This window comes from Cherax quadricarinatus, chromosome 4 (genome assembly GCF_038502225.1).
Source record: "Cherax quadricarinatus isolate ZL_2023a chromosome 4, ASM3850222v1, whole genome shotgun sequence".
Lineage (NCBI taxonomy): Eukaryota > Metazoa > Arthropoda > Malacostraca > Decapoda > Parastacidae > Cherax > Cherax quadricarinatus.
The window spans coordinates 52,466,071-52,493,570 of NC_091295.1; positions in this window are offsets into that span (position 1 = coordinate 52,466,071).

Consider the following 27,500-nt stretch of genomic DNA (forward strand, 5'->3'; position numbering starts at 1 on the left):
TTTGGGTCAGTTGGTGGACTTTGAGAGAGTTGATCGTAAAGATATATATTATTCACATGTATACATACGTTCTGCTAGAAAAATAGAAAAAATCATCTGTCTGCAAATATGTTCAGCCACAGAGTGTTGGAAAAATGTCTGTGTTCTGCTGCAGTGAGTCTGCTCTTTTTCATGGAGATCAAAAGTGGCTTCAGATGTCCCATTAGGATGGCCAGTGCTGTCGGCATTAAGGATTCTCGTTACATTCACAAACAGTAGCTGAAACATGACGAATCAATTTGATGGATACACCAGCTAGTTCAGAAGAGACAATCTGGTCCAGTGGACACAATCTGGTCCAGTGGACACAATCTAGTCTAGTGGACACAATCTGGTCCAGTGGACACAATCTGGTCCATTGGATACACAATATGGTCTAGAAGAGAAACAATCCGGTTGAGAGAAGACACAGGCTGGATCAGCGCAAAACAATTATTTCAAGACAAAGTTCGCTCAAGTAAAGCTGCTACGTATGGCCTTTGAAAGCTTTAACAAAGCGAAACGTCCATATATCAGCTTGTTCTGCAGCGTGTCTGTTTTCAAGACTGTGTGTTGTCGAACCGTCAGAAAATTCTTATTTCAGGGAGGTCAAAAGAGGGAAAGTTGCAGAGGCGGATGCAGTGAGGAGCTTTAAACACAATTGTGAGAATGCTTTTACACGCTAGGAATCTGTAAAACCGTTTTATAGCGATAAGCAGGACCAGGAGCTGTGAATCAGCCCTTGCAAATCAACAAATAGCTGAACACACACACACACACACACACACACACACACACACACACACACACACACAGGGTAGAACCCCATCGCAGTTGAATACGAATTTGGCCCTTAAATAGCTCTTAATTACCTTATTAGTGCACTAAATGACCCTCTGGACTATACTAATTGCCTTATTATAATGCAGTTTATGCTCCTAACAAGAAGTGTTGTGCTGGGTTACCTAGACAGTCTATGTGCAACTCTGTGTCAAATATTGGGTATGTGTTTGTGTGTGTATTCACCTATTTGTGTTTACAGGAGTCGATTCACAGCTCCTGACCCCGTCTCTTGGCTGGTTGCTACTTTGTGTGTGTTAGTTACAATTTTTTCATAGGCACATGTTGATTAGACACTAGGCCTGTTGTATATTCGTGCATGAGCATGTGTGTGTGTGTTTTAGTTACATAAATTACAGTGTTCACTTGGCTTCTCGTTAGGGAAGTGTCTGGTACAGAAGGAGCTCTGAACCTCGCACTATGGTCGTTAAGAATGGTATCAAAATATCTCTGTTATATTTACTTCCTAAGGAAGAGAGGAGGAGGTGTGTAAGGGCCTTGATGCTGGTTATGGATTCTTGGTTAAATAGAAATGGAATCGTCTTAAACTTCCTCGGATCACACAGGATTACGGATGAGAGGAGACAAGTACAAACACTTAGGGCATCCCTACTGGACCCATGTCTGTGCAGAGACCCATTCCCAGTGTCACAAGAGACTGCGAGACAACAGAATATATAGTGGATAAAGGTCATTGGAGAACACGAGGTATAAGTTTCAGGATATCTAACTGATACTCCAGGCGCTGTGAGACCTTCACGTGTTTAGAACTTCTAGTCATTTGAATATTCTATTGCCTATAAGTTACAAAAGCGGTAATGTTTTCTTTAATATATTTTCTATCACACGTTTTTCTCCTTCGTATTTATATTGATGTTTTTATTTTGAAATGTGAATACTGGACTACCGTTCTCTGAACAGGCAGTGACTCATACACAACCAGTGACTGATACTGCGCTTGACTTCACTCAGTTTGGCGGGCCATAACGACATGGGTACGAGTCCTCGGCTAGTCGCATGGTTGATAAATTAGACACATGTGCAACTCTTGGGTATCTTTATTGAGGAAACGTTTCGCCACACAGTGGCTTCATCAGTCCATACAAAGGAGAATCTTGAAGAACAGGAGGAGAATGAGGTAATCAGTCCCGCAGCCTTTAGTCGATGTGGTCAGTCCATCAATCTTGAATCGAATACGGCATAAGTGCGGAGGAGCTTATAAACCGCAGGCAGGCGAAACGTTTCCTCAATAAAGATACCCACTTTCCTTGCCCTACAGAATTATACTCTCTCCATGTCATTGTACTTTGGTCCATTCTCTCTAAATGACCAAACCACCTCAACAACCCCTCTTCAGCCCTCTGAGTAATACTTTTAACTCCACACCTTCTAATTTCCACGCTCCGAATTTTCTGCATAATATTTACACCACACATTGCCCTTAAACAGGACATCTCCACTGCCTCCAACCACCTCCTCGCTGCTGCATTCACAACCCAAGCTTCACAGCCATATAAGAGTGTTGGTACTACTATACTTTCATACATTCCCTTCTTTGCCTCAATAGATAATGTTTTTTGACTCCACATATACCTCAACGAACCACTCGCCTTTTTTCCTTCATCAATTCTATGATTAACCTCATCCTTCATAAATCCATTAGCCGACACGTCAACTCCCAAGTATCTGAAAACATTCACTTCTTCTATACTCCTCCCCAATTTGATACCCAATTTTTTTTATCTGAATCATTTGATACCCTCATCACCTTACTCTTTTCTATGCTCACTTTGATCTTTCTACCTTTACACACACTCCCAATCTCGTCCACTAACCTTTGCAATTTTTCTTTAGAATGTCCCATAAGCACAGTATCATCTACATATATATATATATATATATATATATATATATATAGATATATATATATATATATATATATATATATATATATATATATATACTCACTAACATAAACTGTCAAAACTAAGGGTTAAAAATGTATATATTAATTCTAAAATGCATTTACATTCAGGTTCAGAGCCATAACCAGTTGACTGATGCTAAAATATGTTGCTTAAAAGAATTAACGTGAATTTATGTGCTAAATGCAAATTGTCTGAGAAATGCCAGAATAGGAATACAATCATTCAGCCAACGCTCAAATGGCCTTGAATTTCCAAACAAGGGCTTAATTTATATTTACTGATGGCAGCCTCTTCTCTGTTATTCCCTGTTCTCTTTCATTGTAGCCTCTGTCTGTCTGTCTGTCTGTCTGTCTGTCTGTCTGTCTGTCTCTCTTTCTCTGTACTTACATATGTGTGGTTCCAGGGGTCGAGTCTTAGAGTGTGTGTGTGTGTGTGTGTGTGTGTGTGTGTGTGCGTCTGTATGTGTATGTGTGTGTGTATGTGTGTATGTGTGTGTACGTGTGTGTGTATGTGTATGTGTGTATGTGTGTGTGTGTGTGTGTGTGTGTGTGTGTGTGTGTGACTAAGGGATGCTGTAGTGTACATCTTTCTTTTAAGAGCTTCCTGGAGTACAGACATGAATTATTTATGCTCCACTTGGGAAGGGATTAAGCGAGTGAATTTATGAGGTGTTTAGACAGTAGCGGGCAACAGAACAGAGTAGGAGGGAGGATTTATGGAGTGGACACAGTGTAATCGTAGAATATAACTGTGTATATGGATTAAGAGGAGAGGAATAGGACTCATTTGAGTTGATGGTGAGGGAATTACAGGGGAGTACCTTTAATTATCTGTAATTACAATAATTTAATAAACAAACGCAATGCAATATATTTTTTTGTTAGGTCCAGAATGACTTTTGCGAAATTATTGCATACACAAATTTTCTCTTGCCTTATTCGGCAAGAAGAGAGTTGCCAAAATCGCAAGTTTTACCTATTCAGAAAGATTATATATATATATATATATATATATATATATATATATATATATATATATATATATATATATATATATGACGTGCCGAATATGTAAAACTGGTCAATTAGCAAGAACTCATTTAAAATTAAGTCCTTTCTAAAATGTTCTCTTATACGTTGAAAGATATATTTTTTTCATTAATGTCAATGCAAAAATTTTTAATTTTCCTCCAAAAGAATCTAAGAAAACTTACCTAACCTTATTATAACAAGAACAATTTATTTTTGCCTAACCCAACTAAATATATTTTAGATTTGTTTAAAATAATTTAATACTAAACAAACACAGTGAAATATATTTTTTTTCTTTAGGTTCAGAAAGATTTTGGCGAAATTACTGCATACACAAATTTTCACTTGTCCTATATGGCAAGATGAGCGTTGCTATTTAAACCAAGATCGCAAGTTCTGCCTATTCGGCACGACATATATATATATATATATATATATATATATATATATATATATATATATATATATATATATATATATATATATATATATATATATATATATATAGATAGATTTCTTTTTTTCAACACGACGGCTGTCTCGCACCGAGGCAGGGTAACTCAAAACAGAAACACGTTCACCATCATTCACACAATCACTGTCGTTGCAGGGGTGGCCAAATACGTCCATATAGATGCCACTCCAAACTGCCTATATATATATATATATATATATATATATATATATATATATATATATATATATATATATATATATATATATATATATATATATATATATGCATGCTGCAGGGAGTGACATGTGCGCAGCACTTGGCCCTTCCTGAGATCGACAAAGTGCTGCGCTCCTAAACATTCTTTCCTCTTAATTTTTCCTTCATCTTACCTAATGCGTCTCTTAGAGTGCAATTAAAAATTACGATTATATATGGGCTTGCTCAGAATATACCATGAAGTTCTGGTATCTGCTTATTGTAGCTAAGTATCACGTCACGTCGTGGACGCTAAAATATGCAACACCTTCAGCGCTGAATTATTGATAAATTCAGAGATATTAAGTGTTGCATATTTGTTTTGCTTACAGCTTATGCCATTAATATAATGAGAGTCGTGGATCTTTGTTTGTAACACTTCTGGTAATCCTTTTGACCCACGAGCGCCATGAACGAACCATACACTCTTATCTACCTTCAGTATCTGCGTAAGTGGCTGTATCTTGTAGTTTGTGGCACTCATCTACAAATCCTCTATCCATCCTTTATTCTACAACTAATATATCCTTATATATTATAACTCTTATATCCTTCCCTCTCCAGTATTTTAAATATCACAATGTAGTCTCGGGTCAAGAGATGGGAGAGCTTTTGGTACGAATAATGGAAGATGAAATAAAGCCAGTTGACCAAATGAAATCGCTCGTCAACAGCTGACTCAGTCTTTATCCTCTTTTTTATCTGTATATCTCATAACACTAAAAAGATTTTCAGATGAACAGAGGAAAATAACTCTTGGCATCTTAACTTATCTGTAAAAAACGTGTTAAAGGTAATAAAAAGAGGGAGAGTGTGAAAGAGAGAGAGAAAGAGAGAGAAAGAGATAGAGAAAGAGAGAGAGATAAAGAGAAAGAAAGAGAGAATAAAAGAAATGCTGGGGGTCATCAAGGTACCAGGGAAATGATTCACAACCCTCTTGTCATTATCATTTGAGGCATTATTGCAAAGGAGGTCATTATCCCGGTTAGGTCATGAGGCGTTTCATAGAGCCGGGCGGTGGAAAAAGACAGAGAGAGAGAGAGAGAGAGAGAGAGAGAGAGAGAGAGAGAGAGAGAGAGAGAGAGAGAGAGAGAGAGAGAGAGAGAGAGAGAGAGGGAGAGAGAGAGAGAGAGAGAGAGGGAGAGAGGGGGAGAGAGGGAGAGAGAGGGAGAGAGAGGGAGAGAGAGGGAGAGAGAGAGAGAGAGAGAGAGAGAGAGAGAGAGAGAGAGAGGAGCAGATAAGCACCGTTAGACAGATTGAAATGGAAAGACACTGAGAATCCTGAAGGGAACTTAAACTGTTGTAATTGATTTGAGCTATCCTTTACCCCTGGCTCATTCCTCGTTGACCCTCTGGCAGTCAGTCCGAGTCATATATCGCCTGGAGAATTGAGGGAAGTTTGCAAGTAAACATGTGGAAGGTCTCTCGTCCTATAAAATGGCTTAATTTGCTCGCTGAAATGGGAAGAAATGGAGAAGGGGGGGGGATTAACGATAAGCCTCACTCGAATAAGAAGGGAGGAATAGGGGTGTATGATAATCGTGGATGCTGATCAAATAATTGTTCTTGGACGGGAAACACGTGGAAAAAAGTGGACTTTTGGGTAAAAAAATAATATCGTCTAAGGATTAGAAATAAATAAATAGAGATGATGATTTTTGTGACCATCGTCGCTTGACGAGGATGAGCAGATAACATAAGAGCGTGAATTTGATGAAAATAAATTTAAAAACAAAGGTTTGCATTGCTTTGGGCTACGTTTTTTAAATTTTATGAAAAAAAAAACATTCCGAGCAATAACTGGAGAACGCCTCGTCTGATCAACTTCATACAGTAAATGCAAGTATATCTTACTCGGAAATTTTTTGCATTTTTCGTTTTGGGGGAGCAGAGTAAGTGCTATATTGCCTATTTTCTTGAAGAAACTGAAAATTTAAGTTCTAAGTTCCAGATGATAACTTGTTAATGACTCATACAATCGACTTCAAACCATTATTCCGGATAACCTGTGAATATATATCTTCTGAGCGGCTTCAAAGAAAGTGCTTATGTATCTGGGGATGCTGGTGTCTATATTCATAACAAGAAAATGTCTCTTCTAAGTGGCTTCAAACTTTCGAAGCTCGAATATCTTCGTGAAAGGCTCAGATTAGTTTAGGACTGTGTAGTTGCCATTTTGCCGTTTTTATTAAAGTCATTAGGATGTTAGTTTCCGTGTGATAAATTTCAAGTTTATTCAGACTGGCTTAATCGGCACTGAAATTTCACTGCGCGAGAAAATTATATTGCACTTTGTTCAGTTCGTTTTGGCCTTCACTGAGGCAGAGAGAGCTGGGTTTGTGGGATATGGGGATACCTTTCTTGCATTCTGCAATGGCTGCAACACATCCGGTTTTTTAAGTAAGTAAAGGAGTCGGCCATTTTAGATAAAAGGACCGGGGGTCATTTTCAGGAAGCGAGGCTTGGCGTTATTTTAAAAGGATGAGGAGAGAGATAATGTTATAAGGGAAGGGTAGGGAGCTTTAGTTATTAATAGTGATTGAGGAGGGAAAGGGGAGGGTAATTCGATAGGAGAGGATGTGGGGTTATTGTAGAAAGTTGGCGTGGGATCTGGCGTCTGAACACAAATTCTCTCTCTCTCTCTCTCTCTCTCTCTCTCTCTCTCTCTCTCTCTCTCCTATTAGCTCATCCACCTACCCATTTCATTGTTTTTCCCTCATACTCACACCTCACCAAATGGAGAGGTTAATCCCATGGCAAGCCAGTTGGCTTTGGCCTGGGTGAACATGGCTTGGCAGTACATGAGTATTACCTGATCAACCTCTTCCCTCAAAGAATAGTGATCGAGAACCCACTATCTCTAGACTAGATGATAGGACACACCACCTATGGACACCTGCTGGAAGAGAATCTTTCGGTGCACTTTACTGAGCATTGCCTCTCGGGCTTCAGCATGTACTTGGGAACACAACGGAGGACTTGGAAGAACTATCTACTTCTACCTGGATTAAGGACTATCGTGTATTATCTAGATGTGCGAGTCAAGGATGGAAAAACAGATGTATCTGTAAAGACCTCTGTGACAGTTTAGGAAAAACTGTTCCATAAATCTAATAAATTTTATTTAAAAATGGTATTTTTAAATATTTTTTTTTCAAATAGTCGTTTTAAGATGTGAGTAATTGTACCGTTGTTGGGTTCGAACTGAGTGCCTTGGGTGTGTTGTAATTTTAGGTAATATTTGTTTATATATTCTTGCAGTGAAAATTCGACAACCAACAGCCCCCTTCCTGTAAACAGGCTGGGGTAACCGCCCTTGCTCTACCTTGTCAGTGGACACACATACTAGTGTACCTGTCACTGCCCCACGCTGTTACTTGCTACACACGCCTCCACCTCCGTCGTCCCTCAGGACTAGTCGCCATACCAGCCTCTGACACCGCCCACGCAATCGCCCACAAGCAAGCTGAGCGCCAGACTGGCGACATTATGTCGTAACTCCCCGGCGCCACGACATTTCACTCCTTGATAACACCCACGCCAGCACACCTTCCCCTACACCTCCCCACAACCCACATCTCCCACACATTCCTTATATCTCCCCCACACCACCCCGACACTCTCCCACACCTCCCCAAAACCTCTTCTAAAACCACAACTAACTCAAAGTATTTATAGCCATCAGCATTTCTGAAGGTGATTCTCTCTGTCTCTCTCCATCCATATGTAAAATTATGTTCCCTATATTCCAAATTATGACGTCTCTTATATATATATATATATATATATATATATATATATATATATATATATATATATATATATATATATATATATATATCTATATATTGTGTGTGTGTGTGTGTGTGTGTGTGTGTGTGTGTGTGTGTGTGTGTGTGTGTGTGTGTGTGTGTGTGTAATTACGAAGAGCAGATTTTTTAGGCGTTATATACCTTTAATTAAGCACTGAAATTGTGGTTGCTTTCCCAATCTCAGACTAATTTTTTTTTTTTGATAGATTTAGAGGTTGACATTTTCTCTCGTGTGCATGTGTAATTACCTATGTCCATTTATAAACCAATGTGTAACCACAGGAGCAGAGTTGTGTGTGCTCTAGGTGTCCCGTCTTCAGTGTTTTCATTTTGTATTTTAAACATAATTTAATTTTATTTATAAAGTTATAATGATCGTAGAACTTACTGTGCCACTTTATCTAATATATTCCATTGATTTTTCAGATTTGCGAAGAAATTAATAACAATAATATATTATTTCAATTATTCCTTGGGTTCAACTTTTTTAATTTGTAAATGTGACCTCAGATCATTATTGAAGGAACTAAGTCTCATTTACGCTATATTTTATGATCTTTCACATAGTTATCATATCTCCTCTTTCCTTGACATCAACCAGGAAGCGTTTTCAAGCTCTCATTATTACTATTTTTTCCCCTTCTCTTAGAAGTATTTTATATCTATTCATGCGACTTATTTCTTTATGATTCTCAGTCTTTTTAGGTATAAACATCGCACATTAACTGCATTTTTTAATTTTGGGAAAAAATGTATGTTGTAAAAACGCTTCTCAACATTTCTCCATCCATGTGTTTGAAAGTTTTTTATTTTTTTTTTAGCTTGGCATGCGAATTTCCCACAATTTCATTTATATGGTCTCCCGGTGACAGTTTTTATTAATAATTGCTAGAGTCATCTCTGTTTGACACCTTCAGTATTTTGTCACACAATCTATAGTCACCATGTGTGTGTGTGTGTGTGTGTGTGTGTGTACTCACCTAATTGTGGTTGCAGGGGTCGAGACTCAGCTCCTGGCCCCGCCTCTTCACTGATCGCTACTGGATCCTCTCTCTCTCTGCTTCCTGAGCTTTGTCATACCTCTCCTTAAAACTATGTATGGTTCCTGGCTCCACTACTTCACTTGCTAGGCTATTCCACTTGCTGACAACTCTATGACTGAAGAAATACTTCCTAACGTCCCTTTGACTCGTCTGAGTCTTCAGCTTCCAGTTGTGACCCCTTGTCCCTGTGTCCCCTCTCTGGAACATCCTATCTCTGTCCACCTTGTCTATTCCCCGCACTATCTTGTATGTCGTTATCATGTCTCCCCTGACCCTTCTGTCCTCCAGTGTCGTCAGTCCGATTTCCCTTAACCTTTCCTCGTACGACATTCCCTTGAACATCAAAATGGTATACAATACCGACAGGTTGTTAGGTAAGACACATGTGCAACAGTTAGACAACTTTATTCCGAAACGTTTCGCCTACACAGTAGGCTTCTTCAGTCGAATACAGAAAGTAGGCAGGAACAGTAGAGATGTGAAGACGATGTAATCAGTCCATCACCCTTGAAGTCGTAGAATTTGAGGTTGTCAGTCCCTCGGCCTGGAGAAGTTCAGTTCCATAGTCAGGAACTATCTGAAGATCAAGCGACAGTGCGGAGACTTAAATACTGTCGGAAGGAGAGGTGCAGGGTAGTAGTAGTAGTAGTAGTAGTAGTAGTGAGAGGCCACTGAGAGGTCATGTCCCTCTCAGATCCAACACTTCTCACTTGAAAAGCTTGTCCAAGGTGTTTTCACGTGGCATCTTGGTACAGAAAACACCTTGGACAAGCTTTTCAAGTGAGAAGTGTTGGATCTGAGAGGGACATGATCTCTCAGTGGCCTCTCACTACTACTACTACTACTACTACTACTACTACTACTACTACCCTGCACCTCTCCTTCCGACAGTATTTAAGTCTCCGCACTGTCGCTTGATCTTCAGATAGTTCCTGACTATGGAACTGAACTTCTCCAGGCCGAGGGACTGACAACCTCAAATTCTACGACTTCAAGGGTGATGGACTGATTACATCGTCTTCATATCTCTACTGTTCCTGCCTACTTTCTGTATTCGACTGAAGAAGCCTACTGTGTAGGCGAAACGTTTCGGAATAAAGTTGTCTAACTGTTGCACATGTGTCTTAAGTAACGACATTCCCTTGAGCTCTGGGACTAGCCTTGTTGCAAACCTTTGTACTTTCTCTAACTTCTTGACGTGCTTGACCAGGTGTGGGTTCCAGACTGGTGCTGCATACTCCAGTATGGGCCTAACATACACAGTATACAGTGTCTTGAAAGATTCCTTATTAAGGTATCGGAACGCTATTCTCAGGTTTGTCAGGCGCCCGTATGCTGCAGCGGTTATTTGGTTGATGTGTGCCTCCGGTGATGTGCTTGGTGTTATGGTCACCCCAAGGTCTTTCTCCCTGAGTGAGGTCTGTAGTCTTTGTCCACCTAGCCTATACTCTGTCTGCGGTCTTCTTTGCCCCTCCCCAATCTTCATGACTTTGCATTTGGCTGGATTGAATTCGAGAAGCCAGTTGCTGGACCACATGTCCAGCCTGTCCAGGTCTCTTTGCAGTCCTGCCTCATCCTCGTCCGATTTAATTCTTCTCATCAACTTCACGTCATCTGCGAACAGGGACACTTCAGAGTCTATTCCTTCCATCATGTCGTTCACATATATCAAAGATAGCACTGGTTCTAGAACTGACCCCTGTGGGACCCCGCTCGTAACAGACGCCCACTGTGATACCTCTTCACGTACCATGACTCGTTGCTGCCTCCCTGTCAGGTATTCCCTTATCCATTGCAGTGCCCTCCCTTTTACGTGCGCCTGATCCTCCAGCTTCTGCACTAATCTCTTGTGGGGAACTGTGTCAAAGGACTTCCTGCAGTCTAGGAAAACGCAATCTACCCACCCCTCTCTCTCGTGTCTTACTTCTGTTACCTTGTCATAAAACTCCAGGAGGTTTGTGATACAAGATTTGCCTTCCATGAACCCATGCTGGTTTTCATTTATAATCTTGTTACTTTCCAGGTGTTCGACCACTCTCCTCCTGATAATCTTCTCCATGACTTTGCACACAATACATGTCAGGGACACAGGTCTGTAGTTTAGTGCCTCGTTTCTGTTTCCTTTCTTAAATATGGGGACTACATTAGCTGTCTTCCATTTCTCAGGTAGTTGCCCAGTTTCAAGGGATGTGTTGAAGATTGTGGTTAGAGGCACGCACAGCATCTCTGCTCCTTCTCTAAGGACCCATGGGGAGAAGTCCGGTCCCATCGCCTTTGAGGTGTCAAGGTCCCTTAAGAGCTTCTTCACCTCCTCAGTTGTTCGTATGTCATCCAACACTTGTTGGTATATTCCCTCTTGATGTTCCCTTCTGTGCTGTCTTCCCACAGCCCTTCCTGTCTCTACTGTAAAAACTTCCTTAAATCTCCTGTTCAGCTCCCCACATACCTCCTGATCATTTCTTGTGAGTTCTCCACCTTCTGTCCTTAATCTGATCACCTGGTCTTTGACTGTTGTCTTCCTCCTGATGTGGCTATACAACAGTTTCGGGTCAGTCTTGATTCTCGATGCTATGTCATTTTCATACTGTCGCTGGGCCTCCCTCCTTACCTGTGCGTACTCATTCCTGGCTCTGCGACTGATCTCCCTATTTTCGTGTGTTCTCTGCCTTCTGTACTTCTTCCATTCTCTATTGCCTTTTGTTTTTGCCTCCTTACACCGTCGGGTAAACCAGGGGCTCGTTCTGGTCTTCCCGTTGTTACTGTTGCCCTTGGGAATAAACCTTTCCACTGCCTCCTTGCATTTTGTTGTTACATATTCCATCATTTCATTTACTGGCTTTCCTGCCAGTTCTCTGTCCCACTGGACCTCCCGCAGGAAGTTCTTCAACCCTCTGTAGTCCCCTCTTTTATAGTCAGGCTTTTCCCATTCAACTCCTGTTATTCTCTCCACTTGCAGCTCTACTATGTATTCAAAGCACAGAACCACGTGGTCGCTAGCTCCTAGGGGACTCTCATACTAGATGTCCTCAATATCTGAGCTGCCCAGGGTGAACACAAGGTCCAATCTTGCTGGTTCATCCTCCCCTCTCACTCTGGTAGTGTCCTTAACATGTTGGTGCATGAGGTTTTCCAGCACCACGTCCAACATCCTGGCTCTCCATGTTTCGGGACCCCCATGTGGCTCCAGGTTTTCCCAGTCAATCTCCCTGTGGTTGAAATCCCCCATAACCAGCAACTTTGCTCTGCTGGAGTGAGCTCTTCTTGCCACCTCAGCAAGTGTGTCCACCATTGCTCTGTTGCTCTCTTCATATTCCTCTCTTGGCCTCCTGCAGTTCTGTGGTGGATTATACATCACTGCAATGACCACTTTGTGTTCCCCAGACTGAAGTGTACCTGCTATGTAGTCTCTTTCTCCCGTCTCATCTATTCCTTCCATTTTCTCGAATTTCCATCTGTTTTTTTACGAGCAGAGCAACCCCACCTCCCCCCCTGCCCCTTCTATCTTTCCTCATGATCTGGTATCCTGGTGGGAAGATTGCATCTGTTATTGTCTCCATGAGTTTTGTTTCTGTATCTGCTATGATGTCTGGGGACTTCTCATTGATTCTTTCTTGCCATTCCTCATGTTTATTCGTTAATCCATCTGCATTTGTGTACCAAACCTTCAACTTCTGTTCTAATACTGTAACTGTGGTGTGGGGGTGGAAACAGAGGGATCGGTGTGTGATGGTTGGTTTGGATTGTTCAGTTGCCTTGGGGGTGTCGTGGCTGGAGTCATTCTGCAGGTGTTTCTGGGGGGTGCGCTTGTCCTTCCATTTGATCCTGGGTTATTCTGCTCTCCTTTTTCATTTCCTCCCATTTCTCCTTTCGTTTTTGAACTCTCTCTTTCATTGTCTTCCTTTCGTCCTGTGTTCTGTCTCGATCGAGGTACACACTCCGGAACTCCTGCTTGCCTCTCAGCCGTGCTTTCTCCTGCAGGATCATGGTTCGGGTTGATTCTGCCTTGAAAATTACTTTAAGAGGCCGATTCCTTTTCTTTGTGAACCACCCAATTCTCCGAAAATTTGCCACCTGGGTCATGTCCCCCTCGCCTATCACCTTCATGATATCTTCAATCGCTTTTTTCTCCTCCTGCTTCCTTTCATCATAAGTTTCCCCTTTAGCTTCGTCTAGCCCATAAACAAACACGGATCTTTCCCTTTCCACCTCCCACTGTGACTCCCATTGCATTCTCTGATGTGTTTTAGTTCCTTCCCGTGGAGTGTTCCTTCCTTCAGTCCCTTACCTCGTTATTGCCCCTATGCTTCTTGGTTTATCCTTCCTGCTCACCTGCTCCTGGCCCCCACAGGTACCTGGTAAGGTCCTTGCACATGTCCTAGTTCCTTCAATGTCTTCCAACCTCTCATTCTGTCCCAGTGTGCTCCCTGTCTTTGTTTTGGCCACATGTGGGTTTGACAGGACCTCTGCATACAGTTTAGTTTCCATGCTTCCTTCAGACCTGTTGTTGTCTGTGTTTGATGTAGCCATTGCCGATGCTACTTCTGTAATATCTTTGTCTCTGTGCTGTTTCAGATGCCTCTTCTAATCTCTCTATCTTGATTTCTGCTGCTGTGGCCTGTTGCTTCCACCTTCTGCCTTCTGCTGCTAACCTCTCTTCCATCTTCCTTTCCAGCTCATCTAGTCTCCTTCCCCAGTCTTCCTCCCTTTTTTTGAGCTCTACCTCCCATTCCTCCCTCCCAGATTCGTCCTTGGAGCCCCTTGTCCTCATCCTGGTTAGGGGGAGGGGAATAGATGGTTAGGAGAGGGGATGGATGGTTGTGGGGTAGGGGGAGGATTGTTATTGGAGAGGGAGTTAGATGGTATGGGGAGAGAGGGGATGGATGGTTATGGGAGAGGAGGAGGATGGTTATTGGAGGGAGGGAGGTAGTTGGGCGGGGGTTAGACGGTTTGGGGAGGGGTTAGGTGGTTTGAGGGAGGGGTAGGTGGCTAAGGTGAGGTGGTTAGGGAAGGGGGAGAGGTGGTTAGGGGAGGGGGGGTACGTGTTTGTGTCAAGTGTTTGTGTCAAGTGGTGGAGGGTGTGTGTGTGTGTGTGTGTGTGTGTGTGTGTGTGTGTGTGTGTATGTGCGTGTGTGTGTGCGTGTGTGTGTGTGTGTGTGTGTGTGTGTGTGTGTGTACTCACCTAATTGTGTTTGCAGGGGTCGAGACTCAGCTCCTGGCCCCGCCTCCTCACTGATCGCTACTAGGTCCTCTTTCTCTCTGCTCCCTGAGCTTTGTCATACCTCGTCTTAAAGCTATGTATGGTTCCTGCCTCCATTATATAGGTTGCTAGGTTATTCCACTTCCTGACGACTCTATGACTGAAGAAATACTTCCTAACATCCCTGTGACTCGTCTGAGTCTTCAGCTTCCAATTGTGACTCCTTGTTTCTGTGTCCCCTCTCTGGAACATCCTGTCTCTGTCCACCTTATTTATTCCACGCAGTATTTTGTAGTTCGTTATCATGTCTCCCTGACCCTCCTGTCCTCCAGTGTCGTGTGTGTGTGTGTGTGTGTGTGTGTGTGTGTGTGTGTGTGTGTGTGTGTGTGTGTGTGTGTGTATCCTCACAAATTTCCTCATCGAGGTTTGTTTGAAGGGTGTCGAGTTGTTCCAGGCATCACTGAGGTCTAGCATTTTGGGCCTTGTAGTAAGTGCTCTTGAAGCTGTGTATTGAGTCTGCTTCCATCACTGTTTCTTCCACTTTTCAGCCACTGAGAGTAAAGCAATACTTCCTTATATCCCTCTGGCTCATCTAAGTCTTCAGCTTCATCCTGTGTTCCCTTGTTTCTTGTCAACTTAATTCAAACGGTGTGTCCCTATTTGTCATTTCCTCCAAGGTCGTCAGGAGCATTTATATAACTTCTCATAGTGCATTTCTCTCATTTCGTCCTGCCTGGCTGCAGATATTTGGACTCATAATTTATGAGGTGTGGGCTCCATGCATGGGCCACATACTCATCGACTGATCTAAAGTTTGTCATATGTAAGCATCTGAAGGAGTCTTTATTCTAGTTCCTTAATGCTAGTCTGAGGTTTGCTGATCTTTCAAATGCAGCTGCCGTTATTCGATTTTCGTGTATGATTGGAGATATGCTAGGTATTAGCTGTGATATTTGCAGCTTCTCTCCGCCTGTGCTGTACTCTGTGTCCAGTCTGCCCTCACCTAATGTTCAAATGACCTTGCATTTGCTCAGGTTGAACTCGAGAAGCCATTTGCTTGACCACATCTATAGTCAGCTAAAATCTCGCTGAAGATTATCATTCTCCTGTCCCTCTGTTTAATAACAGTTTTGTATCACCCAACAACAGTGACACATAGGGCTCAATTCCCTCTGGCAGGTTGATCAAATATATTTGTAGCATTAGCTCTTTTAGCACTGATCCTTGCGGAACTCCATTCGTAACTGTCTTCCATTCTATTGTCTCCTCCGTGCCAACTGTCAGGTACTTCTGGCCTACTGGAGCATTCTGCTATGAAGCCCTGCCTATTCCTCTAACTTCAGCATCACTCTCTAGTGCAACACTGTATTAAATCCTTGGAGATGCAGTCCACCCAGCCCTGTCTTTCTTGTTTTATCTCTCAGACTTTGTCATAAAACTTCAGCAGATTTGTAAGACAGGATTTTCCATCCCTAAATCAGAGCTAGATTTCTGTAAAGAATCTTCTCTCCAAGTATCCCAGTATCATTTTTCCCTGCCATCTTCTCCAGAACTTTTGACATTATGCATGTTAAAGATACCGACTTGTAAGTCAGGGTGTCTAGTCTATCCCCGTTTTTATATGGGAAGGGACCCAATATGCCTTTTTACATTTTTTTTGGCACTTGTCCTAAGTGTGTTAGCGCGCGTGAGTGTGTTAGTTATCAAATATATAGCGTGATAGCTATGCAGCTTCGACTAGCAGTGACAGAGGTCTGATGACATCTTGCTATACCCAGCATCAGCTGTTCACTGCATTGCCACGTTGAGTTTTGGGGGACTTGCGCAGTGCCATGACAGGCGAAGAGCTTTGATCCCACGACAGGATGGAGTGAAATTTAGGGACCTGTCAATCTCCTGAGGTCGTTTTCAAGCACCTGCAACCAATTCACTCCTGACGGTGGTGTCAAGTCTATTATTATTATTATATTATCATATTACTATTATTATATTTCCAGTAAGCCTTTACAGCCTTTTGGTAATAGAAGGTAATCAGATTTTATTCAAATAATGGTTAGGTAGTTCCAATTCCTTGCTTCAAAAGTCCTTCAGAAGCATAAAGGAATCATTTCCCTCCTCGCGTTCCACTGAAGGGAAGGCCCTTGTGTCAAGGCTGATGTGACTGAGGGCAATGACACGCACCTGTACTCCGTGACGAGTTACTGATGGTCACAGAAAGTTTCTGAGAGCAGTGTCGAGGGTCTAAAGAACGTGTCGAGTGGCCAAGGAACGTGTACCTAAAGTTTACGTCGAAGCGGTCGATGCTGAATCAAACTCGTGCTGAGAAGAATACAAATGACAATAACGTGGCTGGAATATACCACAATCAGTTCACAATCTAGATGTAAAGCCTACACGACGTTTCGAACCGTCCTGGAAAATTATCTCGAGCTGATAATGATCCAAACGTCGAGTTTTCCTCTTCAGTTCTGCAGCTATTTGTTAAAATTTTCATGTATCAGGTTCCCGAGTGTCGAGCGACTGGCAGGTCGAGTGAAGGAAGCATCCATGTCTGAGGAGCATCGAGCTACGACAACCTGAATACGACGAAGTACAGCGTCGGGGTGTGGACGCAACGTGTCGGCGAATTCTATTAACATGTCTAGAGACTGGAAGTTGCGGCAAACGTTAGGAACCTTTGAATAAAATAGCGCATTGGCACCGGATATGAAAAGTAATTCTCTGTCCAGCATCATCAAGTCATGACTACTGAGTCAAGCACTGTACGGATGGGATTAGAACCAATGGCAAGCAAGTCTTAAAACTCCAGGCCAGGGATTTATTAGCAATCGTGTCATGAAGATTTCGTGAGTCATGACTCTATTAAGCTCCATATGTATCGCTCGTGCTATTCTTCAATGCTGGTCACACCACGAACGTCTTACACACAGCTTGATAAATACTGGAACTCCGCCATGTACGGTGTAGATCTTCAACACAGCTTGCCATAATGCTGGAACTGGGCTGTGTACCACTGAAGCACGTCATGTCACAGGACAATAACTCTTGGAGCCAGAATATTGGATGGTAACTTCTCAGCCAATCTCCAGGAGGAGGAGGATGATTAGGAGGAGCAAGAAGAGGAGGTGTAGGAGGAGGAAGAGGAGGAGGAGGAGGAGGAGGAACAGGAGGAGGAGGAGGGTAAGAGGGTTACTTGATAGGATGTGTTCGGTATTAAGCAAGTTCCTACGTGCGTGTGTGTGCGTGTGCGTGTGTGTGTGTGTGTGTGTGTGTGTGTGTGTGTGTGTGTGTGTGTGTGTGTGTGTGTGTGTGTGTGTGAATGTATTTGTGCCACTGTAGTTCAGAGTCCAGGGAAGACTTCTCACGAAGTTGTTGGGTCGGCTTGACAGGTCCATCCCGAAGTTGTTCTCCTACTTGGTCTATGTTAGAATTAACCAGCTCCTCTACCGCCCTCACCTAATAACCCCTCCCCTCCCACTCCCTAACACCCCTCACCACTCCCCTCTCTTCCCCAACACTCCTCAACTCTCCTCAATACCTTGACCTTTCCCTCTCAGTCGTATATATCGTGACCTTTGTAACTCTCGAGTGTTCTTTATCATTAATTGCCGCTTAACCTTTGCGTAACTTTGGAAGAAAAACTCATGTACCTCAGTAACCTATAATAATTTATCATAATATAGTATTATAGGTCTCCCTTAATCCTTGACCTTAACGGGTTCCCTCAATACATTTTTCATGGCAACTATATTATTCATTAGAGCTTTGACCCGAATGATTTGGTGACCTTTAGATTGTGGAGCCCTTCGCTGTCACGCGAGGTCACTTACATCGTTTGTGGTCTAAAAGTTCACTGAAGTACACACACACACACACACACACACACACACACACACACACACGCATGCATGGAAGGCGAATAATCTGGGGAGTGATGTAGTGGAGGCAGAAGTTATACATAGCTCTAAGAAGAGAGTGGACCAAGTAACGACTAGCAAAGAACCGGGGCCAGGAGCTGTGACTCGACCCCTGCAACCAAAAGTATGCGAGTACATACACACACACACACACACACACACACACACACACACACACACACACACACACACACACACACACACACACACACATGGAGTTTCTGCCGAAACAATGACCTTTTTCAATTTGCCCAAAACTAGTCTCCCAGAAACACCCTGAACATAATACACCAAGTCATTTTCAAGAATCCTTAAACTTATAAACAGAGGTTTTGCTTATTAAATTAGAATTATTTTGTACCTGCGACACAGTTATAGATCAGTATATTGAAAGTGAACAAATCTCAAAACCTTGAAAAGAGGGGCCACCACCATTATTGAAGACTAACCTTCATTGGATACATTTGGCCAGTACACAAGTCTCCTACTCCCAGAGTCTTGGCTCGTGTTAGCCACTTGGCTGAGTGTGGTGGCCGTGTTGAACTGCAAGTTGCTGCTGTTCGGGTTTAACTTTAGAGAAGGCAACTTAGTCAAACTTCCTCCTCGACACAGCGTTCCTGGCTGGACCCTGCTGTGTCCCAACTGCTTATTGGTAGAGAGGACAAGCCTCTTGATTGGACCGACCCCCTTACAAGGGAAGGAGGGGGGTGTGCCTTGATTATGGCAGACAATCTATTCGAAGAATTCCAGCTCCCATCTTCTGATCAAAGATGATTGCCTCCTATTCTCCAAAGTCTGTATAACCCCCTACTATAATAATAATAATAACAATAATAATAATAATAATAATAATAATAATAATAATAATAATAATAATAATAATAATAATAATAATAATAATAATGATAATAATAACTAATAATAATAATAATAATAATAATAATAATAATAATAATAATCGCATTAACCCAAAACGAATCACAACGTTCGGTCTCCCTGGAGCAGTAAAGGACATTTCAGCCTGTTTGTCCGCCAGATAGGAAAGTCATTTCACAGGATTGTGTTTCCGCCTCAGTCAGACAGAGAACCGTGGAGCTGAGGAACACCTTTTGTCCTGATATTGCCGCCAGCATTCACGGTTTTCTCTTGTTCACATCTTAACCCCGTAGTCCGCTTTTACTGCCTTTGTGTACTGGAAGACAAGCGGCTCATTGAACTCTGTTTCATTTGTGCTGTGAATACTTAGAAGTTAGTGTGACTTAAAAATTTGGTAATAATAACAACAATAATATATATATATATATATATATATATATATATATATATATATATATATATATATATATATATATATATATATATATATATATATATATATATATATATGTCGTGCCGAATGGGCAGAACTTGCAATCTTGGCTTAAATAGCAACGCTCATCTTGAAATATAGGACAAGTGAAAATTTGTATATGCAATAATTTCGCCAAAATCATTCTGAACCTAACGAAAAAAATATATTTAAATGTGTTTGTTTAGTATTAAATTATTGTCTGAGAGCAATGTGTGGTGTGAATATAATGCAGAGAATTCGTAGTTTGGAAGTTAGGAGGAGGTGCGGGATTACCAAAACTGTTGTCCAGAGGGCTGAGGAAGGGTTGTTGAGGTGGTTCGGACATGTAGAGAGAATGGAGCGAAACAGAATAACTTCAAGAGTGTATCAGTCTGTAGTGGAAGGAAGGCGGGGTAGGGGTCGGCCTAGGAAAGGTTGGAGGGAGGGGGTAAAGGAGGTTTTGTGTGCGAGGGGCTTGGACTTCCAGCAGGCATGCGTGAGCGTGTTTGATAGGAGTGAATGGAGACAAATGGTTTTTAATACTTGACGTGCTGTTGGAGTGTGAGCAAAGTAACATTTATGAAGGGGTTCAGGGAAACCGGCAGGCCGGACTTGAGTCCTGGAGATGGGAAGTACAGTGACTGCACTTTGAAGGAGAGGTGTTAATGTTGCAGTTTAAAAACTGTAGTGTAAAGCACCCTTCTGGCAAGACAGTGATGGAGTGAATGATGGTGAAAGTTTCGGGCCACCCTGCCTTGGTGGGAATCGGCCAGTGTAATAATAAAAAAAAATAAATTTAGTTGGGTTATGCTAAAATAAATTGCGCTTGTTATAATAAGGTTAGGTAAGTTTTCTAAGTTCCTTTTGGTGCAAAATTATAAATTTTTACATCAACATTATTGAAAAAAAATATATCTTTAAACGTATCAGAATTTTTTTTAGAAAGGACTTAATTTTAAATGAGTTCTTGCTAATTGACCAGTTTTACATATTCGGCACGACATATATATATATATATATATATATAATATATATATATATATATATATATATATATATATATATATATATATATATATATATATACTTTTTTTTTTATTTTATTATCACACTGGCCGATTCCCACCAAGGCAGGGTGGCCCGAAAAAGAAAAACTTTCACCATCATTCACTCCATCACTGTCTTGCCAGAAGGGTGCTTTACACTACAGTTTTTAAACTGCAACATTAGCACCCCTCCTTCAGAGTGCAGGCACTGTTCTTCCCATCTCCAGGACTCAAGTCCGGCCTGCCGGTTTCCCTGAACCCCTTCATAAATGTTACTTTGCTCACACTCCAACAACACGTCAAGTATTAAAAACCATTCGTCTCCATTCACTCCTATCAAACACGCTCACGCACGCCTGCTGGAAGTCCAAGCCCCTCGCACACAAAACCTCCTTTACCCCCTCCCTCCAACCTTTCCTAGGCCGACCCCTACTCCGCCTTCCTTCCACTACAGACTGATACACTCTTGAAGTCATTCTGACTCGCTCCATTCTCTCTACATGTCCGAACCACCTCAACAACCCTTCCTCAGCCCTCTGGACAACAGTTTTGGTAATCCCGCACCTCCTCCTAACTTCCAAACTACGAATTCTCTGCATTATATTCACACCACACATTGCCCTTAGACATGACATCTCCACTGCCTCCAGCCTTCTCCTCGCTGCAACATTCATCACCCATGCTTCACACCCATATAAGAGCGTTGGTAAAACTATACTCTCATACATTCCCCTCTTTGCCTCCAAGGACAAAGTTCTTTGTCTCCACAGACTCCTAAGTGCACCACTCACCCTTTTCCCCTCATCAATTCTATGATTCACCTCATCCTTCATAGACCCATACGCTGACACGTCCACTCCCAAATATCTGAATACATTCACCTCCTCCATACTCTCTCCCTCCAATCTGATATCCAGTCTTTCATCTCCTAATCCTTTTGTTATCCTCATAACCTTACTCTTTCCTGTATTCACTTTTAATTTTCTTCTTTTGCACACCCTACCAAATTCATCCACCAATCTCTGCAACTTCTCTTCAGAATCTCCCAAGAGCACAGTGTCATCAGCAAAGAACAACTGTGACAACTCCCACTTTATGTGTGATTCTTTATCTTTTAACTCCACGCCTCTTGTCAAGACCCTCGCATTTACTTCTCTCACAACCCCATCTATAAATATATTAAACAACCACGGTGACATCACACATCCTTGTCTAAGGTCTACTTTTACTGGGAAATAATTTCCCTCTTTCCTACACACTCTAACTTGAGCCTCACTATCCTCGTAAAAACTCTTCACTGCTTTCAGTAACCTACCTCCTACACCATACACCTGCAACATCTGCCACATTGCCCCCCTATCCACCCTGTCATACGCCTTTTCCAAATCCATAAATGCCACAAAGACCTCTTTAGCCTTATCTAAATACTGTTCACTTATATGTTTCACTGTAAACACCTGATCCACACACACCCTACCTTTCCTAAAGCCTCCTTGTTCATCTGCTATCCTATTCTCTGTCTTGCTCTTAATTCTTTCAATAATAACTCTACCATACACTTTACCAGGTATACTCAACAGACTTATCCCCCTATAATTTTTGCACTCTCTTTTGTCCCCTTTGCCTTTATACAAAGGAACTATGCATGCTCTCTACCAATCCCTAGGTACCTTACCCTCTTCCACACATTTATTAAATAATTGCACCAACTACTCCAAAACTATATCCCCACCTGCTTTTAACATTTCTATCTTTATCCCATCAATCCCGGCTGCCTTACCCCCTTTCATTTTACCTACCGCCTCACGAACTTCCCCCACACTCACAACTGGCTCTTCCTCACTCCTACAAGATGTTATTCCTCCTTGCCCTATACACGAAATCACAGCCTCCCTATCTTCATCAACATTTAACAATTCCTCAAAATATTCCCTCCATCTTCCCAATACCTCCAACTCTTCATTTAATAACTCCCGTCTCCTATTTTTAACTGACAAATCCATTTGTTCTCTAGGCTTCCTTAACTTGTTAATCTCACTCCAAAACTTTTTCTTATTTTCAACAAAATTTGTTGATAACATCTCACCCACTCTCTCATTTGCTCTCTTTTTACATTGCTTCACCACTCTCTTAACCTCTCTCTTTTTCTCCATATACTCTTCCCTCCTTGCATCACTTCTACTTTGTAAAAACTTCTCATATGCTAACTTTTTCTCCCTTACTACTCTCTTTACATCATCATTCCACCAATCGCTCCTCTTCCCTCCCGCACCCACTTTCCTCTAACCACAAACTTCTGCTGAGCACTCTAACACTACATTTTTAAACCTACCCCATACCTCTTCGACCCCATTGCCTATGCTCTCATTAGCCCATCTATCCTCCAATAGCTGTTTATATCTTACCCTAACTGCCTCCACTTTTAGTTTATAAACCTTCACTTCTCTCTTCCCTGATGCTTCTATTCTCCTTGTATCCCATATATCCCATATATATACATAATTGCTGTTATTATTATTATTCTCTCTGTTACTTCTACTATTGGATAAAAAGTAAGATATATGTGCTACAGTTGGGTATCTTTATTGTTAAATAAATGTGTAGTGTATCTTTATTGTTAACTGAAACGTTTCGCCTACACAGTTGGCTTCTTCAGTCGAATACAGAAGCAGCAGGATTATCAACAAAGATAATGCAATCAGTCCATATGCCTTTGAGAAGCAGTTTTCGAGGTGTCAGTCCCTCAGTCTGGAGAAGTGTCCAGCTTCATACTTTGGAACCTTCAACTATTTGTGCTACGACCAGTGTGTGTTATTCAATTGTTTTAGTATGTTTGTTGCACTTCATTATGTTACATCCGTCTATTATACTCAGGTGCTTCCCTCTACCTGGAAATATATTCTGCATCAATATGATCATCATTCAATTTAGTGATAATGCTGTAAAATGCGAAAATGCTCGAAATACTAATTTTTTCCCCTCACTTGATTATTTTTCCCAAGTGGTCATAATTAAAAAATATTTGTTATTCCAGGTGAGTTTTGGACCAGAGATGAAGGTGATCAATACTTAGTGAAAAACAGGTAGGTGAATTATGCATGAGCGTGATTATTTTGACGAGGTAATTGTTAATATTCATGGAAGGTTATCGAGATTGGAAAACAATTGCTGGTTCTAGGCACAATTGAGGGAAAACAAGGAAAATGGGAGCAAGAAAGTGAAAATAAACCAGATGCATAAGGGATACTAGTGCAATTATCAAAGAGCTTCATAAGATTAATCAAGGAACGGCTGGAAATTGAAGCCATGGCTAGCCGGTCGTAAACTAGCAGCACCAGGTCTAGTTTTAAGACTTCCCATGTTATGATGATTTTCTGGGTCATGCTCGCTACACGAGAACTCAAAGAAGAGTGTTTAAGTATATTATAAACTACAGCATCCTTAACCAGCATATTACCCATCTCGTGCTTTCTTAATTTAACATCTGACTCAAAAGCTATTTCTCAATCTCAACTAAATATTTTGACGAACTGTCAATCATCTCTTCTCTCCTTCCCCCACAGGGGATACCTACTTTTTCTTAGAGGACACTTCATTTTCCCAGGAGATACCTAATTTCCCCCCGCCCCCGGGATACCTTCATTTCCCCTAGAGATTCCTACTTTTCCTAGGGGATACCTCATTTTCCCCAGGGGGATACCCACTCTTCCCACGAGGATACCCACTTTCCCCAAAGGAATACCCATTTTTCTCAAGGGGATACCCCCTACCCCGAGGGGATACCCACATTACCTAAGGGGATACCTTCTTTTATCAAGTCCTCAATAGCATGTCACCCCAGCCTCCGACCTCAAGTCTCCACCACATTGTACCCACATCCCACCTCCCTCCAACCTCACCGCACTACAACCCACCTCTAACCCCAGTTCATACCAACCTTTCATTTTCATCACGCGACTAAAATACCAGAAGAGGAGAAAGGGTCATGAATGTGCAAGCCAATGATGACCGACGTGGAGGTTCAACTTTCCCACTTTGTCATGATTATACAAGATTTCTGAAGGTTTTCCCTCCGAAAAAAAGTGATTTCTGAAAGGGAAGCCTTGTGGATGCCACTCCTGAACTCCAGGAGGCTTCATCCGCTATGCAAAATCCCCCAGTGGACGAGGGAACGGAGAAGGTATCATCCAAGAGGTATTCCATAACACAAGCGCTGTATGACTCGGGCGGTTTTAGTACTAACTTATAATTATGTCCAATTTGGTTAGAGGAGACGAGGTGGGTGAAGAGTGAATGAATTAAATCTCCGTATCATTAAAAAAAAGTTATTATCTTTGTAATCATGGGAAAGCTTTAGACCCACAGGGGCTATACACTGCCTAAAATATAAATGTTTATATCTATATTTACAAGCACTAATCTCAGGCCAAAGGAGACTCGAACCTACGAACCTTGGAACAAGGTACTTAACACTCTATTCACCTTTCCTCACTGGATAATACTTTGGCGCCCAGCCACGCTATGAGTTTGGTCCAAAGCTGCCAGCATCCAGGGCGGTGCCTTTTGAGCTTTTCATCTCATTCTTAGCATCGACTAACGAAAGATTTTTAGAATGTTTAAACTTCGCAGAACAAGTGAAATATTCACAAAGACTAATCTCGAGCCGAAGAAGGTTCGAACCTTGTTCCAAGGTTACAGGTTCGAGTCTCCTTCAGCCTGAGATTAGTGATTGTGAGTATTTCGCTTGTTCTGCTAAGTTAAATAATTATATATATATTTTTCAGCAAACCAGCCATATCCCACCAAGGCAGGGTGGCCCAGAAAGAAAAGCGAGTTTCTCTTTTTAACTTTAGTAAAATATACCAAAGAACGGATTACTAGCCTCTTGCTCCCGGCATTTTAGTCGCCTCTTACGACACGCATGGCTTACGGAGAGAGAATTCCCCATGGAGAACATGTGTGTGTGTGTGTGTGTGTTTGTATATATATATATATATATATATATATATATATATATATATATATATATATATATGCAATAAAATCACAGTAAACAGGTGACATCACAATATGCAGAACAACACACACAAAAAAAAAACACACACACACACATTGCTATTGCCATCTTCTAATCTTTGTTTCTGCCACACATCACACCGCTCTTCCCTCAACACCACACTTCACCTTTTGTCCCCTCCATGCTCTCCAACACACCTCTCCCCCCCTTACTCCTTCCTCTCTCCCCAACACCTCTCACCTCCCTGCCTCTCTCTCTCACCCCTTTTCCTCCTCGTACCTTCCTCTCTTACCTCCTCCCCTGCCTCCTTACCCTGCTTCCTCCCCTTCCCTCCTCCCATTCCCTCCTCCCCTTCCCTCCTCCCATTCCCGTCTCCAGTGGAGACGACGTGACATGTCTGCCTCTAACTAATCCCATCATATGAAGGACTGGAGGTGTGGAGATGACTGGGGAGGAGGAGAGGGGAATAGAGAAAGGAACAGTAGCAAAGAAGAAGGAAGAAGTGTGTGAGGAGGAATGTGATCGAAGACTGGAAGAGGGTGGGGAAAAAGAGGTTGAGAGAGAGAGGTTGAGAGAGAGAGGTTCAGAGGTTGAGAGAGAGAGAGAGAGAGAGAGAGAGAGAGAGAGAGACCATGTGTGTGTGATTTATTGACTGAGATTGGAGTTTAAGAGCAGTGTGTAGGATCAGCTTCCCCTCAAATCCCAATTCGCACCTCACCCTCCTCCTCTTTCTTCTCCTCTTCCTACTCCTCCTCCTAACTCATCCAAATCATCACTTTCAGAACACTGTCTCTTCCCAACAACTTCCTCCTGGCCTACGAGCATCGTTTAATTGCAGAGAGTGCCAGAGTGCCAGAGTGGATCAATGGCCCTGGACCCGTAAGGTCGGCCTCAAGAGCCCTAAGCGCTGGGCACTCCGCCCTAAAGGCACGACCTGGCATGTCCACTTCATGCTTCGAAAATTCCAATTAAACTCCACCGCTTTATGTTCGGGTATTCAAATTGTTGAAGTTGACGTCTTGTTTCATTGATGGATCCGTGTTGTGGAGATCTAAAGCGTGTTGAAGGAGATCTAAAGAGTGCTGGTGGAGATCTAAAGAGTGCTGTTGATCTAAAGACGGTTGGAGTAGATCTAAATAGTGTTGGAGATCTAAAGAAGTTGGTGGAGATCTAAACAGTGTTGGTGGAGATCTAAACAGTGTTGGTGGAGATCTAAACAGTGTTGATGATCTAAACAGTGTTGGTGCAGATCTAAGATGTGTTGATGGAGACCTATAGCGTGTTCGGGAGCTTCAAAGAGCCCTGTGACTCTTTAAAACAAGTTTTGGGGTCTCTAAAGTGGGAGAGGAGCTCTAAAATGTTATGGAACCTCAACACGTTCCTAGGAACTCTAAAAAATCTTTAACAACAACAAGGAGACGCGCAAGCATAAACAAAGACTTTTCAACAAATATCTTGATCCATATTTCACGAAATAACGTACGAGTGCGTGCGCGTGCGTGTGTGTGTGTGTGTGTATGTGTGTGTGTGTGTGTGTGTGTGTGTGTGTGTGTGTGTGTGTGTGTGTGTGTGTGTGTGTGTGTGTGTGTCAGATAGCAACTAAGAGAAG